The sequence below is a fragment of the Dysidea avara genome, chromosome 2 (genome assembly GCF_963678975.1).
Source record: "Dysidea avara chromosome 2, odDysAvar1.4, whole genome shotgun sequence".
Taxonomy (NCBI): domain Eukaryota; kingdom Metazoa; phylum Porifera; class Demospongiae; order Dictyoceratida; family Dysideidae; genus Dysidea; species Dysidea avara.
Genome location: NC_089273.1, coordinates 34,589,543 through 34,606,901, shown reverse-complemented (window position 1 = coordinate 34,606,901; position 17,359 = coordinate 34,589,543). Strand labels below are relative to the sequence as shown.

The window sequence follows — 17,359 nt, the reverse complement described above, 5'->3', positions numbered from 1 at the left end:
GTTGGGTGAAATTAAACCCACAATCAAACTCCATGCTTGGTGATAAAGGTTTTAAATACATTTTGTAAACAACGTTTAAGTAGAGATTTTAAAGTAGGTAAATTGCGGCTGACTGACACATAGTGTTTTGTACTGTTTGTAGATTGTTGACATTCCAGGATTGTAACACCAATAATATTGCAAAACTGTAGATGATGCAACATTTCACAAACAATAAGTGAATTGAGTGGTTTACTTTGATAATAGCATTTCATGACATGCCTCCCACTCCTAAATGCTTAGTTAATTGCTTTTTATATTATTTTATGGTCACACTATTATTAGTGTGATTGATGTGGTGTGTATACTACTCTTGTAAAGATGTGCCAGTTTGGACAGCGATATCACACCTGTGTTAGTGTGTTATGACCACCTCTGTATTAACAGTGTGGAGTTACATATAATGTGCCAATAGTTGGTCAATCACAGAAGTACAGCTGCCGATAATAGGTTCCCCATGCCAATAATTGCAGCACGATAGGTATTGCAACTTTCCGTATAACAAGATGTTTACTCATGTGAGATAAAGGAATTACACTTGCATGATGAAATGGTGCCAATAAATTATTGGTGACTTATGTTACAATCCCTGTATTACACAATTCAACATACCTATAGAAAATAATATGAGAAGCATGTCTGCTTTTAATGTACCCACTATGAGGTCTGGATGATTATAGGGACAATTCTAATAAGGATTTTGTTCACTTTATACCATGTACATAACTACATTGATATTATTACATTGACATTTTTATCTATTACATTGAAATTATTTTATCAATTACATTGATATTATGTAATAGAAGAGGATTAGCAAATTTGTCTGTCAGCTTCAAAGCATTAGGGAATAATTATGAATTATTCACAGCAAAACCGACATAAACCCATATTCCGATACTGTCCCATACTAACTCTGTATTGCATTGTCTTTACTCCATCTTGGAACCATTATTCAAAATTTACAAAGTAATGCCATGACTAGTAATCTTAATCTAGTTTTGCCTCAGGCAAGGCTGTACCTGAATAAATTTATTCTAAGATTGAGTAAATACAGAGTACACTGTATATCAGGAGTTATCAGTGAGCATCAGTACAGAGTTTTGCTGTGTTTGCTAAGAAATTAGTCAACTATTCAACCAAAAGTAGCTAAACAAATGCCACACAAACAGAGCTTATGATAAGAATTCTCTGTTGTCCTGCCAAACCAGAATTGGTTGGACAATTTCCAAAATTGACTGGACATGAGGAAGATGAATACCCAATATGTCCACTATAGCATAGCAAATGAATAATATATATAGTGGTAAGATGTCACATGCCTTACTGCAGCTGTTATGTGGTTACACTACACAAGAGGGTTGGCATTGGTACATTTGTGATCACTCCCTTGGGTTGTAAGAATGTATATTAACTATCACCTGGCAACCAAGTGACTGTTATTGTTGATGCATGCCAACTCAGCCCTTAGGCTCCTTCCTTGTGCTTTGATCGGACACTGTGTCCAGACAAATTGCATTATGGTCAGACATCTATGTAATTTGACTGGATTTTGTTCGGTGTCCGGACATTATCATAAGCTCTGCACAAACTTATTGAAGGTACGCATGTACACTGATAAACACTTCAGTATACGTAAAGTATCATATTATTGTGATGAATAAACATATCAGACTAGTCTGTGCGTTGGTACAAATATGTACTCTTTATAGACAATTTGTAAAACATAAGGGATACTCTACTAGTTTGTAGAGCCCCTTCCAAAAATTATAACTATGGTATATCCATAAATTCTAATCTGGAACTTATCTGGCAATCCTTCACATTACTTTTAAACAGGCACTTGAAATATATAATTGTGGGTTCTAGTTTATTTAAAGTGGTAAGCTGACTCTCATCAATGTGTAACACCAAATCACTGAATATTTACAAGTATTTCATAACAATATAGGATGCTAAGTACATTATGTTAAAGCATTTCACAATACAATTGGAAAAAAAAATTGTCATATCAATCTCTCATGTCGATATAACAAGAGGCTCATAGAATTTGTATAGCAAACTGTTGGAAAGGAACGCTCATGAGTATTGCTGCAATTACAAGCCCTATAATACAAGCAATATAAAGATATAATATGCATGTTATACTCATGTGAAATGAAACAATAGGAACTTTACAAGCTAAGAGAGGGAAGATTATCTACAATTAACTGTTAATAAACAAGGTCGACCATCACCTAAAGTGTAAATCTAATTCCTACTTTGAAATTTTTCCAATAATTATGTTGCAGCAATTCTTTTTTTTTTTTAATTTTATCCAGAGAATTTTTTATTAACTGACCGATGACTACAACACCAAGCGTACTAACAACCAAGTCTACAATCTTGATTTTTCACTGTTCAACGTCACTTCAGCCCAACAGATGTCTTTTGGCATACCACAGGACAAACAATGTATGCTTCATGGATTTACCAGTTTCCCCATTTATCTTGGTTACAATGCAAGATATGTATGTATTCAGTCACTCCACGTGGTGGTTTCCCTAGAAGACAACCATCATATAATAATTAAATTTGATGAAACAAGTACTTCAGTCTCATGTAACCAGCAAGATCAAACCAAAGGAAAATCTGTGAGGGTACAGCAAGGAGTGTATGTGTATGTATACAAATACATAAAATGCTAATTGAAAAAAAATAGTCACGTTAGGCAGTCAGTTGTTCACACCTTGGCATAGATCACTCAGTAGGATGGTCACCATAGCACTCTTGATGAATCTATACATATCATAAAGCACAGATACATGAAAGTTAGCTATACACATGATTGCTCACCTGGTAAATAGACCATCATGTCGTGAACCCTGTGCTTTATCGATTTATTTGTTAGTACCCACTTTCCTTTAGTACTAGTAAACCTAATGATGCACCTAAAATGTAGCACACTGTGTACAGAATGCAATGCAAGTGAACTCAATGCAAACACTATCACAATTATTTTACCGTTACTATGAATCAGTTTCCTCCACAAATTCTTGGTGGAAACTACCAAAAATTTATTTGAACATGATTACCACCAAGTTTTCTCCCCATTATTGAGTGTTTCATGTCACCAGTTATTTATACCACTACATACAGTAATTGATTGTGGGTTTTAGTTTAACAGAAACCACAACAATAATAGTTGCTTGTAGACTTTTTGTAATGAATTTAAACTCTTGTACACTGCATTAAAGAAAAGAATAATGGCAGATATATTAGGAATGACAAAACATGCACCATCACACTGATTAAAGATTTCACCTAGTTTTCAACTGTAATGCACAGTGGTAATCAATAAGAATCATATAATGACTATTGTAACATTTCACAACAAGTCACCCTGTAGAGAGACCTCAGCTACATTATACATCTCCCTGGAGAGAGTACATACGTAGCTACAGCAAGTCACCCTATAAACTAGCTAAGTTTCTTTGTACAGAGTTCAGCTACACACGAGCTACCTTGTAGAGATTTCTGCTACAAGCCAGCCAACCTGTAGAAGAGAATTAACACAAATTTACATGAATTGTCGTTACTAAAATTTTGATGAGAGATTATAAAGATCCACTACCCTGTGTAGAAACTTCAGCCACAATCAAGTCACCCTGTAGAGAGAAAGCTACAAACAAGCCACCCTATAAGGTGGATTGTTTGTAGCTGAACTCACTATATACAAAAAGGAGTGCAACACTCCAAAAGACCAGCAGTTGTGAAATCAAAGATGACAAGTCATTTCTTGGTCACCACCTTTGATTTCACAACATTTTCACCATGGCCTTTTTGGAGGCCCATACCTTTTTAGAGTTCAGAGTGATCGTTAATTGGAATATGCAATGAATTATTTATCTGAAAATGATCTTTCTCAGCCAAAACTTCATCTAAGCATTCCTAACTACACAAACGCTACAATCCCAAGACATAGTTTTGCTACATTTAACACAAGCTCTGTAGCTAGCCTACTGGTTGGTCAGCAACCAAATTTATTAGAGGCATATTCTTCAGTTCAAAAATGGATTATGGTGACTTAGCACAGTACCAGCTAGAAGTTGCATTTTCTTTCAGATCATTTGGTTATTAGTTAATTTAATTACTTAAGGGTATGGAGTGTAGCTGAGATAGCTGGGTTGGTTGGGTTATTGATTTATCATGTACCCTGCAGATTTGCTACAAGCAAGGATTATATAAATGTTATAGAACATATTAGCAGACAAATTTTGTTCATTCCACCATTATAATCTGGTAAACTAGCGCTTACATGTGACTCTAATCGCAAAAATAATGCTGTTCCAGCTGATACGGGTTGTTCCGACATTGCAGGTTTTCTATACTGCCCATAAATGTTTTCCAAATTAACTTCTAAGGCTGCTTTTGTGGTTGGGTGAATTTCTAAGGTGGTTTTTAAGTGAGTGTCCTATTAGTACGTATTATGGCAAAAGATAGGTGGTCTCTATTATGAACCATTCATGATAAGAGTGGAAAGTCTGCACTGAATTCAGCAAAATTATGAGGTCTGGTTAAGTACAGGGGCAATTCTACTGAGGATTTTAGTAGCCCTATAATGTGTAAATAGCTCTGTGTATGTAAATTGAAATGTTCAATTATAATTACTTAATAAAAAAAGAGTTAGCAAATTTGTCCATCAACTTACGTAAAAGCATTATGATTATGCGTTTATGTTCAGAATATGTGACCTGCTGAGCAATAACTAGTCATTTTCACACATTCCTCAAATTCCATTTTATTGCATCTCTGTACTCTATAGTAGAAAGAGCGGAAAGCCAAGATTTCAGCCTTTTATGATGAATGTGGTGGTGGAGTTATAGTACTTGACAGTTGGAACAGAACAGTGATAAACTCAATTTGTACAGCAACAATATGGGAAATAAATTACAGGTACTTACGTTGATAATTGATCATAACTCACAATTGAAACAAGCTACGAAAAAGTAACTTGACTCAATCTGTGCATTATGAACTGGCAAAGTAATCAAGGTATAGTGCTTTTCCTGTACTCCTCTGTGTTTGACAAAGAAGAAGGCCATTCCAACTATGTCAGAAATGACGACGGTAAATGCTGTTTTACCACATTTTAAATACACGCCCATAACTTACGTACGTATTCTTTGCTGTGCAAACACAAAACAAAGATTTTCTTACTCTCCATAAACAGGTGAATCCAGTGGTGTAGCATTATACACTGATTACACGCCCATAACTTACGTACGTATTCTTTGCTGTGCAAACACAAAACAAAGATTTTCTTACTCTCCATAAACAGTGTAATCCAGCATTATACACTGTCCCTACTCTAATTTAAAATTCCAATTTTTTTATACTTGTTTGTGAAGTTATTTTGCAAGCTCATGACCACTAAATATCTGCTGAGTTACTCACAGCACTATTATACTAGATTATGACTCATACAATAACAACTGATCAGTGGGCATGGCTCTACATAAGCCTGCAGACAATAATGGACATGGATTCGTGCATACCTACACACTGATGAATGGATGTGGCTACCATATGTCTACAGACTGTAATTTACATAAGTGGGCGTGGCTCACGAAAGAAGCAGAGCTACGCTATGACGTGTAGTAACATGTCCACATTTAATTTAGCATGTGGGGTCAGACCCGAATAATCTGTAAAGCAGGACCTGGATGACCCGACTCAGTTTAACATTGCTACTAAATAAACCATATTTATTGACTTACACATTGCTATATAGTTCGCCGTGAGTTGCTCTCTCTGATCGATATCAACAGCGAGTCATGTACGCGTGTGTCTTTGATGCAACCGCTGACCACGTGTATTCGAATAGTTTGATGCAATATACACTAATATGGAAGCCGTACTGTAGTCTATTAACACTAAGCGGTAGAACCTTGACTGATGGCTATGGTAAAGAAGGATAAAAGGTAAGACAATAGCACAAGCATTGTATGCTTATCAATATACCAAAGGTTTTTTCTTAAGCGAACTAGAAACGTTTCTGTGAAAAATTAGGGCTGTAGCTGTAGCCACTTTTCCGCTACACTTGACTGAAGGCGTTAGGCAGGTAGGCAGGCAGTAAAAAATTCTGTTGAAAAAAATTTTTTTTTTCTAAATTCTGTAGCAACTTGACACAATCGTTTCGGGTTGATCTGAAGACACTTTTGGGTTTGGTTTTACCCAACCAATACTGTCATGTCGTTATGAGGTGAGGAAAAATCGTGGCAAGTTTTTGGGTTATATTATACTACGGATTGCCCCCACACCTTCGATGTCCTAATATACAGTACTATCGTACTGTATGATATCTTCAGTTGTAGGCAGCCTTCCTTGTTTCACTACTTATCTTATTGCTCCTTAATTGAACTTAAATTTCTAATTTTTTCGGTGCTATCTATACATTATTATTTGATGTGCAGTAAGCTATTGAAAGTGACAAATGTGATAGTGGGTGCAGCAACAGGAAAGGTGATAAGGCTATAGTCGGAGAGGTGTAGTTACTGTTAGCTACTGAAAGTGCTAATTGTTGTGATGAAAAAGAAGTTAGAAATGAACTGTACTAAGTGTACTTGATAATACGTATCATATCCACAGCTGTGGTATAGCTCAGAGGTGGTATAGCATTTATTTTGCAGGCATCATCTTTACTGGTATTTGAGTATAGATGGATGAGAAAATAACAATTCAGTTTACACTCTTTAAATGCTTACTTATCTATTATTGCAAGGTACAAATGCTACAAAAACAGGCCATTTCAGTGGAATTTTGTGCTTAGACTGTAACGATATAATTGTCTATTATGTGTACGATGTTGCCTTCAATGACTAATGCACCTATCAAAGTTTTGCCCAACCTACCCCCATGCGGGCAAACGAGGGGCCTAACAAAGGGATTAGACTAAAAATTTGGCCCAGGGTGCGGGGCTTTAGACTATGCTGCTTATTTATTATTATTATTTATTATTATTTTAACCATATAATTGAAAAAAACTTACTTCTGTAAAGATATCTTGCTTTTGGCGTATAGCTATGTATTCAGTCAGTGTACAGAAGCTAAATAACTACCAGCATACCAGTTATTGAATCAATACCAACACACGTGCGTGTATTCTAATGTATTCGTTTGCGCATGGTGTGGTCTATTATCCTTGTGCTGTTAATCAATCGTTAATTCTCCAGTGTCCTATCTGCCTTTATTTCAAGGTACGATATAAGGTTTCACTTTTTGCATTGTTTACACTATAAATTTTCTTAGCAGGTGATTGAAAGGTTTCTGTTGGCAGAACATAAATGGCTGCTTGTGAAGTATTGGTCGAGTATAACAACAGAAGACAGGTGGTGAAGTTGTCATGGTGAAGAGTTTAGCGATGTCACAATACTAAAAAATGAAGTTGTCAAGGTGTTCAAGGTGAAAGTGCTATTCAGATGAAGAGAGAAGAGTGGGGAGGAGAGTTTGTTGATGTGATGAATGAAGACATTATAGCTGAACATTCGATTATGCGAACTGTATGAGTGGAGGATGCAACTAGCTACTGTTCAGCGAGTGGTACCACACCCTTAGATAAAAGCAATAAAAGCAATAAAGTATGTGGTGACATGGTAGCTATTTTGTGTTTATACTATGAATGCACTAGGTTGATACGGTCACGGTACTTAAAGAACAGTCAGGTGTTCCACCATCAAAGGAAAAGGGTGGTAGTCAATGGAAACAGATGAGGCTTGCAGTATCAAAATCTAATATATTCCCAACAGAAGAGGTATATGTTCTATTGTGATAATTACAATTTAAGCACATCTTCATGCGTGTGTAGGAAGCTATTGATATATCACCTGATATAGAAACAGCTAACAATGATTTTGATACAGAACAGATCAAACAGAAAGCGATATTTTTTGGGAAAAGTAATAATTTGACTCAATATCAAAAGCAAGTTAATTCTGCAAGCATTGAACTTCGTTTAAAAAGTCCATCTCTTTTACTTGGAAAGCGAGGAGATCTCTTGATGCTAGCCAAGGACAAAGTCCACGAAGGACACAATGGTGGTGATAATTTACTTAGTGATTATGATGACAATGAAGAGTACTGTGGAGTTTGTGGAACATTATATGAAGAAGAAACTGATGAATGGAGAAATGGATTGCTTGTGATGACTGCGGAACTTGGTATCATTGGGAATATACAAACTTTATGGTGGAACCAGAGTTTTATATATGTGTTAATTGTGAATAATGGAGTTATTATTATGTTTGTATTTGAAGAACCCCAGGTTATAAGGAGGGGGATATGTGGGAGAAAGGAGGGAGATTAGACTTGAAATCTTGCCCCAGACTAGGGGACTTAGACCGAGACCTTGGTCAAATCCCCACCTAATTCCCCTCCTTGCCCGCATGGGGGTAGGTGGGGCAAAACTTTGATAGGTGCATAATACATTTCCATTGATATTGGTCTAGTGCAACTGCCATATACGTATATCGCTGACAATTTCGTGTGAATAGGTAAGCATTGGCAAACAGTAGATTGCTCCTTGCAGTGCTAATTCGTAAGTGATTAGTGAAATTAGCATGTTAAAGCCTCTCAACATTGTTGACACATTAGGTGAATGTGCTCATTCACTAAAACAACAAGAAACAAAAATACCCAAGAGCTACTCTACTATAGGGTTAGATAAATTGTTAGCAGTGCGTAGATCTCATCACTGCAAGCCATGTTTACCTTCTTTTCTCTCTAGCATGTTAGTTTCTCTACTTAATATGTAACTACCATTAAAGTTTGGGAAAGGAACATCTTTGCTCCAGATTATAAGACCACTATACTTATTGCTATCCTTATCTAGCTGCTAGTGGCACGAATGGTGGTGAACTATCATTAGCATTAGAATTATCATCAGTGGCTTTGTTACCTACAGTGCTAAATGATGAACGGGTTATTGAACCGACAAAGCTTTTCTGACAGAGGAAGACCACATCCAACATCTAAAGAAACTTGGAATGCATACGTATATGTACAGTAGTATGATGTTTTTATAAAATGTATGCTTGTACAGGAGTCAATGGGAACTGCAGGTTGTGGTCAGCAATACCGCACTCCAGAAAAGTGAAACAAATAGTTAGTATTAATGACACATTTAACAAAAGTTCTATAGTCTACAATAAGTTTCCACTAATTAGTTCATTAGGGAAACTTTTCAAAAATTCACACAACATACAAGTTAACCAAGTACTACATACACAACACACCTACAAGAAAAAAGATTCCGTATCTATAGGCTCACTCATAGTAATTGATTGTGGGATTTAGTTTAATACAAATATGTCTGAATTCTTTCAGTAGACTAAATACATTAAATAATTATGTACTCAGCACTTTTATTACCTTGAAGCAGGAAGACATTTCAGTGAGTAAGACATTTCAGTGAGAACAATCAAGGTCATGATGAGCCATGGAGTGTAAGCTACAATAAGTATCAGTTTTTAGAGTTTGAGGCTTCATAGATGTGTGGAAATGGCAGTGAATTTGATTAACCAGTAAGAGAGGTCACCTACACCTGAAGATGTACTAGTGGACATTTAATCCCAGCTTTTTTTACTGAATAAGGGATTGTATGTCCAAGGGCGTCAGAGTAGGTGTGACCCGTTAGGCTAGAGCCTTGCCAGGCACTTTTTGGCTGAAATTGAAAAAATTCAAACACTTGATGAAACCAAAACTAAAAGTGAACAAGCAATAAATAGTGTTTATTTAATGGTGACAATAATTGATATAAACACTTATCTAACCTGTCTTCAGTCAAAACAGCTTCATGTCCATTTCAACTGTGTTAGATGCCTCTATCATAGATTTGGCTTTGTTTCTCTTTGCAGCTACTTTAGACACACTCTTTACAGTTTATTTCTTACTTAAATGATCAGGGTTAAGCATTATAGAGATGGTTTTTGGTCAGTGTCTAGCTTTATCCCTAGCATTAAACACTTGTCAGGTAGCACCTTACATGCAGCGTTACAGCTTAGAATCACCTCTAAATAACACCTCAAAATTAGAATTTTATTTTTCCTGGAAGAGAATTCCCCCATGCAAACTCCTAGACTCCTCACCACCTTCACTTGTACTATGATGTTCCTGTATATGTCCACTAGTATATCTTCAGGTATAGACAACCTCCACTGCTTCACTACTTTTTACTAAATTGCTTTTTACTAATTTGATCCCTATTTAGCTGAAGTGAGGTTGAACAGTGAAACAATTAAGTCTATAGCCTTAGCCAGAATTCTTCAATGTGTTATTATATGTTAGAAAGGTTACCACTTAATGCTATGTTTGGGACTCATGACCATACATAGTCATTGTACAAAAGTGACCACATAATGCAGGTGGATATACGTAAACATGGGTTCCACTGCAATACCAATAATATTGCTAACTGGCTATACACATGTACAAATGCAATTACAAAACAAAGCAAGCCACTCATACAATCATAACAAAATTGTTAAAGTTAGTCACAGCAATGTTTATTACAAGTAGAAGGAAAACTTAGAAGTTGGATTAGGGATCAAAGAAAAAAGTAACGAAACAAAGCACAGGTGCACCTGTTACAATGAGCTTACAATCATATTGATACCTAAGAAATTTAAGTTTGATTAGGGATCGTAGCAATAAAAGTAGTGAAACAAGTGAGGTAGTCACCACATGAAGATAAACTAGTGGACATTTAATACTTACGTAATTCAGTTGTGGGTATACGTAGACTGAACTAGGCATGTAATGTCCACTAGTATATCTTCAGCAAACCTACTTAGTTTCGCTACTTTTTATTTCTGCGTATGTTCCCTAATTGAACTTAATATGGTAATATATTGGTAACTGAAGTGTAGTCAGCTGTTGAAAGTGGATGGGGGTGGTATTAGGAATGATGACAACAAAGTAGCCAGGGAGGTGTAGTTACTGGTAACTAATGAAAGTGTCAATTGTTGTGATGTCAAGACAGCTAGAAATAAACTATACTAAGTGTTTGGCAATATCATATCTATGGCTGTGGTACAGGTGGAATAGAAATTCTCAGATAACTGCTGATGGGCATAGTAAAGTAGTTATCAGACAATGGTATGCAACATTTCCTTTGATGTGTGGAGGTCTCTTATTTGCGAAGTAACCTGTTATCAGGTGTCTTACTGGTAAGACACTTTCTTACCAGTAAGACACCTGACAGTTGTTTACAGCCACAATGTGGCCCACAGTAATGCAATTAGCCTTTTGTGGACAATCAGTATTTTGCACATCAGTAAACACCAAGCAATTGCGAGCAGATTATAAGAAACACAAAATTACTCTCAGGTATGCTGTTACCGTGGGTAGCTCAGTGGATTTATAGACCATCATAGTAGATGGCTAATCAAAAAAGTCATTAATTCAGTTTGTGGCCTTCAACATATTAAAGCGTGCTCTATAGACCTAGACAACCACGCTGGCACCATGCAGCTATTCCCATTCGCTGCCATTCACATGTATCTATAATGCCTCAAATATACTTTTTATCGACTTTACAAACCTTCAGTTATTCACACTCCTGGCTTGCACGACCTTACATTTTTTTGCTCATTGAAATACCCTCAGTGTTTGCAATGTGAACTCTCTATACTAACTTACTGCTTCTACGCCATTGTCTAAATCACTTAGACACTCACAATAGGCATCTTCAAGGATTTAAAAATCATTGGTGACGTCAATATTTACCTTGGTTGCGCCTGGGTAATTATTGACGCCACCTCAGGTTTTTAAATCCTTGAAGACACCTACTGCAAGTGTCTAACTACTACATAGAAATCCTCATAAAATGATTATGATTGAAGGTTTATTTTTATGTTATATCTGTTTAGTCAACACACAGAAGCCACTACATGCCCAAAAATTAACAAAATAGGGAGACATACATAAATGGGACACAAAGGAAGACAAAAGTAAGTCCACAATTCATCTGCTGTATAGGTATGTAAAACGACTCATCTTGGGCCTGAGTAACATTAAACAGTGAGCCCATAGCACCAATCAGTTGAGTAATGCCTGGTTAAAGGCATCAGTCAGTTAGTTGATCTGGAACTATGTATTTTATTAAAATTTAGCCAATAGGTTTTTGGTGTTACAACAATACATAACCAATTTATTGTAATTTCGGATTTTGCAATTCATGAATTTTTTGTAATTCTTCAATTATATTGCTATGCACGGCTAAGGTTAAACAACCGCTTCTAACAACATATGTACTACGAACAGAAATATCTTCTAAACTGTTTTATAGTTCAACTATTGTGTTTTTTGCCACATATTCTGTCGACAAAGCCTCTTAATTTTTGTTCACATACACAAGGCTCATGCCCGCTTTTCTGGATAGGCTATTCCTGGTGGTCTACAAGGCCTACACTGTTGTTTTTTAGTTGTTAAACACCTGTAAAACCGGGAAGGTAATTCACAAATTCTGATAAGAATTGCCACACTCGTATTTCAGACCACTGAAAAGAAACTACCTCAGAGCAAAGTTTACCTGATGTTAATACAGACTTCAGTTCGCTTTTACTTCTTACGTGCAAGCTGCTTTTACATGAACAAACATATGTAGGTAGATACACAGTAGTACTTGTAGGTAGGTAGGTAGGTAGGCACCCACACACTTTTCTGAAAACAATTTCAGTAAACCAGGCACGCCCACAAGCCAGCCTTTGGTTGGTTGTGGGAATGCACCTGGTTATAAAAAAAAATTGAATTCATAGAAACTTGTTGGAAGTGCTTGGGATTACTCAGAAGATACATTTGGACTAGAAGATACATTTGGACTAGAATATAGTACTGCCAAGTTGCCATAAAGGAAATGGTGTCAGGTCAACACTTTGTCATCAGAAGATGTAAACCTCCATGACTCTTATTATATTGTACCACCATACTCTATGATAAGCAACTTCTTAATTCAACAACTGGCTAGAGCAGATGAAGAATGTCACATTGTAAAAGTGATCTATCTATATCAACTATCTAGTTAATAATAATAATAGTCCATCATCTACACTGCTATTTTTAAGTATTGCACCCCGTTCACACTAACCCAGTAGAATGGTTCGGAATGGCACAGCTTGATAAAAAAGTGCAATGTGAACACTGTCTGTACTGGGTGCAACCAAACCAAGCCAGCCCACCTGATTGAACGAGGCAAGCACAGTACAGTACGATGATTACTCACCAGGTGTACAAAGTAATAATTTTATAAACACAACATGCAATGAAGAAGGACCCAAAAACACTGTTCAACACTAAGTTTACCACGAAAGAAAGCCTAGCAACAGTTATGAACTACTTGTTGTTGTGGCAGTTACTGTTTCACTCACCTCGATTTGCAGCGTGACTTCTGCAGTTCTACATGACCACCTATCTATTACTGTCTTTGCTGAAATGAAAGAATTCCAGCACAAGAGGCTTGAAGGGAAAGAGCTGCATCCAATTTTAGTAAGCAAATTAATTAATATTTACTGCGTAGTGTGAACAGAGACACTACTGGGCCGTACCGAACTATCATGCTAGTATGAACGAGCTGTTGGTGGATGAGAAAGTAACAAATAAATTTACACTGCCTTAGCACTCACTTACATCTGTATTTTGCAAAGTACAAATATTGAAGTAGTCTACAAGTTTCCACTAAATCTGTTCATTAGGGAAACTTTTCAAAAATTAAACTTTAAGGAACCATGTTTTCATTTCACAGCTATACAAGGAAAAAGTCTCTCTATTTATAGGCTCACTCATAGTAACTGATTGTGGGATTTAGTTTATGTGATCATATACAAGTTATTCAGTACTCTGACTCTATAAACTTATTTGACATACACTGTATACAATTATGCATGAATTCTCTAAGTAAATGGATATTAAAATAAATATGTACGCTTAAACTCAACACATTGTCTCTAATATCTTCAAGCAGGAGGTGTTTCAGTGAGCCATTTAAGGTGATGGTGAGCCATAGGGTTGCAAAATTTGTGTTTGAAGCTTCAGAGATGTATGGAACTGGCAGCGAATTTGTAATAACCAGTGCCAACATGGCTACAGTATCTACATAGGTTTACAGGGCAACGTAGACTATACTAGTAGAAGAAATTTAATTTCAATTAGGGTTCAAAGAAAGAAATAAAAACTAATGAAACAAGTAAGGGAGGTCGCCTACACCTTAAGATGCACTAGAGGACAAGGTTAGGGGTAACATGTTACAAATGTAACACGATACAAATGTAACACGTTAAGTAATAATATCATCTTTGCAGTAACAACAAGAGTATATAATAGGGAGGGAGAGTGTTGAACTGTGCTATATGCTGTGAAATATGAGCCCGTTAAGTAACCCGCATACCTTCGTTTCTTCTCGTAAACCTGGCTGCTAGATTGCTCAGATTTAACAGCTTAAATGTTTTGATGGGTGGTCCACATGGAATCGTACTGGCTGAAATTCACTTAGACATGTCACCTTCGCTAGTAGAACTGTTGGAGCGAGGCAGGGTATCATGACCATGATGAAATAACAAATGAAATCTTTACCTCGCTCAACCATGATGAAACCTCGATGTTTGCTTTCCAGGTTAGCTGTTTGTGTGTTTCTCTTTGTACAGCAAGTTCCTCTGCGTGATGTGCCATACTTTTTACGAGTACACCGTTCCTTCACTTAGTAGCCACGTATACAAAGTGCGCCCACTGTGCTTATAATTAGTCACCAATCAACACAAATCACTGAGTGTTCAGAACAATGTCATAGGACTTACGGGCTAACTTTTCACAGTGTATAGTGCAGTTCAACACTCTCTCTCCCCATTATATACTCTTGGTAACAAGTACTATAATACATTACATGACAAAGTAATAACAGATATTACATCTGACAATTGTAACGCATTGCTTCTTTTTAATGCTCATTATATTCAGCATGTGATTGGTTGTATGTTGGACCCTGACAGCACTGGAGATGGCCTAGTAAACCAGTTACTCTCTTTGCGTTGATGAGAGCATGGAAATGTTTTCATGTGTTTCACTCTTGCCAACCGTCCAGGAACTAAACACACCTATTTTGATCAGTACTACAATAGCCATAAAAGAGATGTACATACTAGTGCTGGGCGGTATTGAAAAATAGCAAACGGTATACTTTCCATAAAAAGTATCACGGTATTACTAAATATCATGGTGTTAGTGGTAAAGCCATTGGAATTAAAGTAATTGCCATTTACCTCAACAAAAGCACCAAATACCCATGGTAGCTCAGCAAATCTCAGGTACAAACTACCACAAACAAACTTGTTTGCATAGTATAGTTTGGTTAGCTGACTACATCAGCACCTGCCTACAAACATTGTCACATGTCTGGTTACCTTCTAAATATGGGATGAAACAAGCTCACAGGGAGGCCATAGTGCCCAGACAGTATTACTATGGCGGTAATAAAAAAAACAGGCAGTATCAAAACCGGTATGATTAAGGACTGCTGCTGTAATATTGCGTCCAAAGTAGGCATTGCTCGAAAGACCAGCGCCGTAATATTACGTCCAAGATTATTGGCAGTAAACAAAGAGCTATAACTCCGCAACAAATGAAGCTATTAGATCGAAACAGGGGCCATTGTATTTGCCATTCATAGGTGATTCTTTTGATATATAAGGCCAACTTATCACACAAAACTAAGCCTGTGTAAAATTCCTAACAAAGTACAAACATTTAATATTTACACAACAATAAAACTAACCTTGTAGAAATCGCTCCATAACTTTGGCTGTGTTCATCATATTAACTTCAAATAAAGCTCAGAGCGCTCACTATTTAGAGGCAAATAATTTGATATACAAGATCACGTGATGCGGTTTAAAAAAACTAAAATGGCGGACTGTTTTTATTGATTGTGTCACAAAGAAATCGACCGCGTGTAGGTGTTTGAAACTCACCTTAGTGCTTTTAAGACATTGGTTCTACACTTTGGTAAGTTAGATAATGTTGTTTATTATTGTCAGGCGAGTCTTTTAGTATAATTTGTTTTACAATTGAGCACTTGTAGGGGCTTTGTCAATGCTATAAACTTATTATATTTTTTTAAACACTAAATGCACAATAATCATAAAACGTGTGGGCTTTCAGGGTAGAATATGCACAAAATTCTTGGTCCTTAAAGGGTTAATAAATATCACAGATTATTAACAGTACCGGTATATCACCCAGTTCTAGTACATACAGCAGCTAAGTATGTCATAATGTTGTGATGTCTTGGCATGTCATTAAACAGTTTCAAAAGATATTCTGGAATATGACAGTGAAATGACATATGCACAATTCCACACTTACTAAATTAATGCTACATGGTAGAAAGTGACCAATATTTAATTCTGGTGTTTTGGGAATATTCTATGATATACTGTGTTACAAAAACTCCAGTATCTGACATTGTAGCAGGTGTTTACACCAACAAGTAACACCTGCTGTTACAGCAGTTACATTCAAAGTAAAGTAAGAAGCGAAATAATGAAGACTTAAAGTAATGGTTAAAAATCTGCATTAGCCTTTAATTGCTATCACAATTTCGTGATGTTGCCTTCGAGGACAGCTATTTGTAACATCATTATAACATTTACCTATAAGATTACAGTACACTTGACAATTATGGTGTGTTGATATAAACATAGTTTATAGAGTTTCTTTTCTTGATACTGTACCTTAAACACAATCACTTGTAGTCCTCACCATTTGGCTTCTTGCCTTGATACTGTACCAGAGATTAAATGTCCACTAGTATAACTTCAGGCGTAAGCAACCTCCCTTGTTTCACTATTTGTTTCACTATTTGTTTCCTAAAATCCCTTGTACACACTTGTTTGTTACTTTTTGCAACACCATTACGACTGGTGATCCCACACACATCACATAAGTAGAAGGAAAAATGGCACCAGGCTTATTGTTTTCATCTGAACACACGTCCAAACCATTCAGTCACTAAAATGTCAAAGTGGCCACTACGCTTAGTTTTCGGCTATGTTCAGCCTGTAACACAGTGTTATAAATGAATAACTCTATGAGAAGGTCCTCTGTAACCAATCCAGTCACAATGAAAAATTCAAACAATTCCCCACAAAAGTAGGGAAAGCCATCACGTGACACTACCACAAATCGACATCTTACACCGTCAGCAAAGGTAAATGGGACACAATATAGGACACAGGTAAGTCATGCATTATATGTAGATAGTAAAATGTACCTGTTGGGCTGAAACCATGTCAAA

General features: G+C 36.4%; 1 long non-coding RNA gene across 9 annotated transcripts in view; it reads right to left on the bottom strand.

The window, feature by feature from the left end:
• Positions 1–2,629: 2,629 nt before the first annotated feature.
• The window catches only part of LOC136247145 (uncharacterized), a 66,227-nt gene continuing 51,497 nt past the window's right edge, over positions 2,630–17,359 (bottom strand). For all 9 annotated transcript variants that reach the window (XR_010697112.1, XR_010697114.1, XR_010697110.1 and 6 more), the window contains 2 exons: positions 2,875–2,969; positions 2,630–2,817 (listed from right to left, as the gene is read on the bottom strand). This is a non-coding gene — a long non-coding RNA (uncharacterized lncRNA). The remainder of the gene's footprint in view (positions 2,818–2,874; positions 2,970–17,359) is intronic.